The 6,383-nt window shown below is 37.6% G+C and overlaps 1 non-coding gene across 1 annotated transcript; it reads left to right on the top strand.

The window, feature by feature from the left end:
- Positions 1–3,860: 3,860 nt before the first annotated feature.
- On the top strand, positions 3,861–3,967 carry LOC125130204 (U6 spliceosomal RNA). The gene has a single exon (XR_007135699.1). It is a non-coding gene; the product is annotated as a U6 spliceosomal RNA (small nuclear RNA).
- Positions 3,968–6,383: the final 2,416 nt, after the last annotated feature.

The following is a 6,383-nucleotide window of genomic DNA, read 5'->3' as shown; positions in this document are numbered from 1 at the left end:
GTGGTCAGAGAAGACACTTGAGATAATTTCTATGCTCCTAAATTTGTTGAGATTAGCTTTGTGTCCCAATATGTGGTCGATTCTTGAGAATATTTGATGTGAATTTGAGAAGAATGTGTATTCGGCTTTTTTTGGATGTAGTGTCCTGAAGATATCAATTAAGTCTAACTTTTCTATTGTTTCCTTTAGGATCTCTGTTGCTTTATTGGTTTTCGGTCTAGAGGATCTGTCCATTAATGTGAGGGGAGTATTAAAGTCTCCTACTATGATTGTATGCCCATCACTTTCTCCCTTTATGTCTTTTAATATTTGTTTTATGTATCTGGGTGCTCCTGTATTGGGGGCATATATGTTGACGAAAGTAACATCCTCTCCTTGGATGGATCCCGTAATCATTAAGTAGTGTCCTTCTTTGTCTTTCTTTATGTCTTTTGTTTTAAAGTCTATTTTGTCTGATAGGAGTTTTGCAACTCCTGCTTTCCTGTGATGTCTATTGGCTTGAAGTATTTTTTCCCACTCCTTTACTTTCAATCTATATGTATCCTTTGTCCTAAGGTGAGTTTCTTGTAGGCAGAATATTGAAGTTTTTTGCCTTTTTATCCACTCAGCCACTCTGTGTCTTTTGATTGGAGCCTTCAGTCCATTGATATTTAAGGTGATAATTGATAGATGATTATTTATTGCCATTTTGAACCTTGTGTTCCATTGATTCTATAGTTCTTCATTCTTCCTTTCTTTTTTTGGTTGGATGGTTCTGGCTATTATCTGCTAGAGGGTTTTTTTTTCATTTTTTGTGAATGCAATGTTTGGTTTTGGCTTGTGGTTGCCCTGTTTTTAAGTATGCTAACACCTTCCCATAATTGTGTGTTTTAGCCTGATGGTCCTGTAGGTTCAAACACTTCATTACTATATTAAAATTAAGAAGAAAAACATACAAACAAAGAAAAAGGCTCTATTTATTTCCTAACATCTCTTGCCCACATTTTATGATTTTGATGACTTTTTATTTTTTCTTTTTAATTTTATTTTGTTTGAGGCCTGTTCATGATTAAAGTTGTATGCTGGCTTATTTGAGTGACTGCTCTCTGATTGTGGTTTCCTCAATCCTAGTTCTTCCTCTTCTTCTTTTTTTTTTCTTTTTCCTCCCTTTCTTTCCTTCCTTTCTTTCTGGTTTAGAGAAGCCCTTTCAATACTTCCTTTAACCTGGGTTTTGTATTGCTATATTCTTTTAGCTTTTGTTTGTTGGCAAAATTGTTTATTTCCCCTTATATTTTAAATGATATTCTTGCTGGATATAGTATTCTAGGTTGCATATTTTTTTCCTTTTAGCACTTTAAATATCTCTTGCCATTCCCTCCTGGCCTGTAGTGTTTCTGTAGAGAAATCAGCTGATAATCTTATGGGGGTTCCCTTGTAGGTAACATTCTGCTTTTCTCTTGCTGCCTTTAGGATCCTCTCTTTATCACTAACTTTTGCCATTTTTATGATAATGTGTCTTGGTGTGGGTCTATTTGGGTTCAACTTGTTTGGGGCCCTCTGTGCTTCCTGTATCTTGGACTCAGTATCCTTTAGATTTGGGAAGTTTCCAGAAACAATTTCTTCAAATATATTTTCCATTCCCTTATCTTTTTCAACTCCTTCTGGAATTCCTATTATGCATAGATTGGCCCGCTTTATATTATCGCATAAGTCTCTTATATTGCTTTCATGTTTTTTGATTTGGTTTTTTGTCTGCTGACCTGATTGGGTGATTTCCATTATTCTATGTTCCACATCACTAATTCGTGCTTCTGCATTATTCATTCTGGTTTTTCCTGCCCTTAGTTCAGTTCGTAACTCTGCAAATGAATTTTATAGTTTTTCTTGGCTCCTCCTTATATTTTCTAGTTCCTTTCTGAGGGCTTCTGCATTACTGTTCATATCTTCTTTTAATTCCTTCAGTCTTTTCACTATTTCTCTTTTGAACTCCACGTCTGTCTGACTGCAGAGATCTGTTTCATTGTTGACTGCTTTAGGTGAGTTCTCCTGTTGGTTTAACTCGGGGTGGTTTCTCAGCTCCTTCATCTTCCTTGTTGTTTTCTTTTTCCTGGTGGTGTTGTACTCTCCATGGTTGAGCAGTGTTTGCCTTGTCACTGCTGTGGAATGTTTCTCAAGGGCTGGCATTGTTGGTCAGTCTTTTTTGAGGCAGTGTTGCTTTTCTTGAGTGTTGGTGGGGCTAACAGGTTCTCTCTGAAGCAACAGAGGATTTCTGAGTGCAGACAGGACTGGGAGGTCCACATCACAATGGGAGCATATATCACTTGGCTGGGCAATGCTTGCTCTGGTGTTTTTGGGCTGTGGGGCTCTTGCAGGTGGCTCACAGTGCTGGGCAGCTGTTCCACAGGAGTGCAGCATCCCACAAGTGCTGGAGCAGCTATCTGGGTCACTGAGAACCTAAGAGGCTCTTCCCCAGGGCAGCCTCACTCAGAAGGACTATCTGAGAATGTAGACAGATCTTTTCACAGTCTGGCCAAGCTTGTTCTAGCTTTTCTGGGCTGCAGGGGCTCTTGCAGGGGGCTGTCGGTGCTGGGAATCTGTTCTGTGGGAGTGCAGCACCCCCTGAGGGCTGGAGCAGCTAGCTGGGCCACTGCGAACCCAAGAGGCTCTTCTCCAGGGCAGCCCAACTTGGAAGGACTGTCCAAGAATGTAGGCAGATCTTTTCATGGCCCAGCCAAGATTGTTCTAGCTTTTCTGGGCTGTGGGGGATCCTGCAGGGGGCTGGCAGTCCTGGGCAGCTGTTCCGCAGGAGTGCGGCACCCCCCACCCCCGAGGGCTTGAGAGGCCTGCTGGGCCTCTGCGAACCCAAGAAGCTCTTCCCCAGGGCAGCCCTACTTGGAAGGACTGTGGGCCACTGTCTTATATCATATACAATAATTAACTCAAAACGGATTAAAGACTTAATGTAAGACCTGAAACCATAAAACCTGTAAAAGAAAAGAGTAGGTTAGCTCTTTGAATTTGGTCTTGGCATTTTGAATCTGACATCACAACCTAAAGCAGCAAAAGCAACAAAAGCAACAAAAGCAAAAATTAAAAAGTAGATTACATCAAACAGAGAAGCTTATCATTGCAAGGAAAACCATTGACAAAATGAAAAGACAGCCTACTGAATGGGAGAAATCATTTGCAAAGTATATACCTGATAAGAGGTTAGTATACAGAATATATAAAAACTCATACAGCTCGTTACCAATATGCAAACAATCAAATTAAAAATGGACAGGGTGTCCAAATAGAAATGTTTATTTTTTCTTTCTTTTTTTTTGTCTTTTTTAGGGCCACACACTTGGCATATGGAAGCTCCAGGCTAGAGGTCACTGAAGCTACAACTGCCTGCCTACACCACAGCTACAGCAATGCAGAGTCCAAGCCATATCTGTGAACTACTACCACAGCTTATGGCACACCATATCCTTAACCCACTGAGTGAGGCCAAGGATCAAACCCGATTCCTCATGGATACAAGTTCGGTTCATTACTGCTGAGCCATGACAGGAACTCCCAGACTTTACCTTTTAAAATAAAATTTCTAAAGAATACTGTCATACTGATGAGCCACAATGGGAACTCCAAAATAAATATGTTTCTGATGAAGAAGAATATATAGATGGCCAACAGATATATGAAAAGGTGATCAACAGCACTAACCATATTCTCATACTCCTGACCACAAAGGTAACTCATAAATATGCTTCTGATGAAGAAGAATATATAGATGGCCAACAGGTACATGAAAAGATGATCAACAGCAATAATCACCAGGGAAATGCAAATCAAAACTTCATGCCTATTATAATGGCTAGCATCAAAAAGACAAGAGAGTGCTTGCTTCAGCAACACATATACTAGAATTGGAATGCTACAGAGAAGACTAGCATGGCCCCTGCACAAGGATAATATACAAATTCATGAAGCACTCATATTTTTACTATGCTCTTGGATTGGAAGTATCAATATAGTCAAAATGGCAATACTACTTAAGGCAATCTACAGATTCAATGCAATACCTATTAAATTATAATGACATTATTTACAGAACTAGAACAAAATATTTTAAAATCTTTATGGAAACACGAAAGACCTCAAATAGCCAAAGTGATATGGAAAAGAAAGAATCAAAACGGAAGGAATCAGGCTCACTGACTTCAGACACTACTACAAAGTTATCATCATTAAAACAGTATGGTACTGGCATAAAAACAGTAAAATAGATCAATGAAATAGGATAGAAATCCTAGAAATAAACCCAAACACTTATGGTCAACTAATATATGACAAAGGAGGCAAGAATATACAGTGGAGGAAGGATTGTCTCCTCAATAAATGGTGCTAGGAAACCTGGACAGCTACATGTAAAATAATGAAATTAGAACATTTTTAACACTATACACAAAAATAAACTCAAAATGGATTAAAGATCTAAATGTAAGTACAGATACTACAACACTCCTAGAGTAAAACATAGGCAGAATGCTCTTTGACCTAAATTGCAGCAATATCTTGTTTGATCCACCTTCTAGAATAATGACAGTAAAGACGACAATAAACCAATGGGGCCTAATTAAACTCAAAAGTTTCTGCACAGCAAAGGAATCCATTAAAAAACAAAACAAAAAGACAACCTACAGAATGGAGAATCTCTTTGGAAATGATACAAATAACAAAGGTTTAATCTCCAAAATATGCAGGCAACTCATACAACTCAACAACAACAACAACAAACAAACAACCCAATCAAAAAATGGGCAAAAGACCTAAATAGACATTTCTCCAAAGAAGACATGCATATGGCCAGCAGGCACATGAAAAAATGCTGAACATCAATAATTATTAGAGAGATGCAAATCAAAACTACTATGAGGTACACTTCACAATGGTCAGAATGTCCATCATTAACAAGCCAACAAATAACAAATTCTGGAGAGGATGTGGAAAAAAGGGAACCTTCCTTCACTGTTGGTGGGAATGTAAATTGGTACAACCACTATGGAAAACAGTATCAAGGTCCTTCAGAAAACTAAATATAGAACTATTGTATGATCCAGAAATCCCACTCCAAGGCATATATCCAAACAAAATTTCCATGGAAAAAGATACATGCATCCATATGTTCATTGCAGCACTATTCACAATAGCCAAGACTTGGAAACAACCTAAATACATGTCAAGAGATGAATGGATTAAGAAGGTGTGGTACATATATACAATATAATACTATTCAGCCATAAAAAGGACAACATAATGTCATTTGCAGAACATGGATGGAAGAAGATATTCTCCTGCTAAGTGAAATAGATCAGTAAGAGAAAACAGACACCATATGATATCACCTGTATGTGGTGTCTAAAATATGGCACAAATTATCTGTCTACAAAACAGAAACATACAATGAACATGGAGGACAGACTTGTGTTTGCCAGGTGGGAGGAAGAAGAGAGGAGGACTTATAGGAAGTTTGGGGTTAGTAGATGCAGACTGTTACATTTAGGATGAATTGGGGATGGGGTCCTGCTGTACAGCACAGGGAACACTATCCAGTCTCTTGGATAAGAATCTGATGGAGAGTGAAAACTAAGTAAGTTTGTATAGGTGTCTGGATCAATTTGTTCTACTTCAGAAATTGAAGGAATATTGTAAATCAACTATACCTTAATTTTTAAAAAAGACCAGAGTTAAATTTTGGCAAGAACAAGGGGAAAGGGAACACTTGTGTGTGTTAAGTGAAAATATAACTTAGTGCAGCCACTTTGGAAAACAATATTTTTCCTCACAATAAAAAATTAAGCTATCAAATGAACTAGCAATTTGACTTCTGGACAAAAAAAAAAACAAAACAAAAACAGTAACTCAAGAGACATCTGTTTCCCTCATGTACATTGCAACATTATTTACAATAGGCAAGATGCAAAAATAATCTAAATGTTCACCAAATGGATAAATGAAATGTTGTAATACAGTGAAGTATTATTCAGTCATAAATAAGAAGAAAACCTTGCCACTTGCAACAACATGCATGAACCTCAAGGGCTTTATGCTAAGTGAAATAAAGCAGAGAAAGACAAATACCGTATACTCTCACATATATGTGGAATTTAAGTAAATGAAACAAAACACAATATAAAATTAAGTTCGCAGATACAGACAACAGATTAATGTTTGCCAGATGTGGGAATTGGGGTTGGTTAAAATATGTAAAGGGGGTCAAAAGGTTAAAAACTTTCAGTCATAAAATAAGTCATGGCACAACATAGTGACTATAGATAATATCTGTATTGCATATTTGAAAGCTGCTAAAAGAGTAGATCTTAAAATTTCTTATCACAGGAAAATACTGTAACTATATA

This window comes from Phacochoerus africanus, chromosome 6 (assembly GCF_016906955.1).
Source record: "Phacochoerus africanus isolate WHEZ1 chromosome 6, ROS_Pafr_v1, whole genome shotgun sequence".
Classification (NCBI taxonomy): Eukaryota; Metazoa; Chordata; class Mammalia; order Artiodactyla; family Suidae; genus Phacochoerus; species Phacochoerus africanus.
This window is presented reverse-complemented; position numbering and strand designations above follow the sequence as displayed.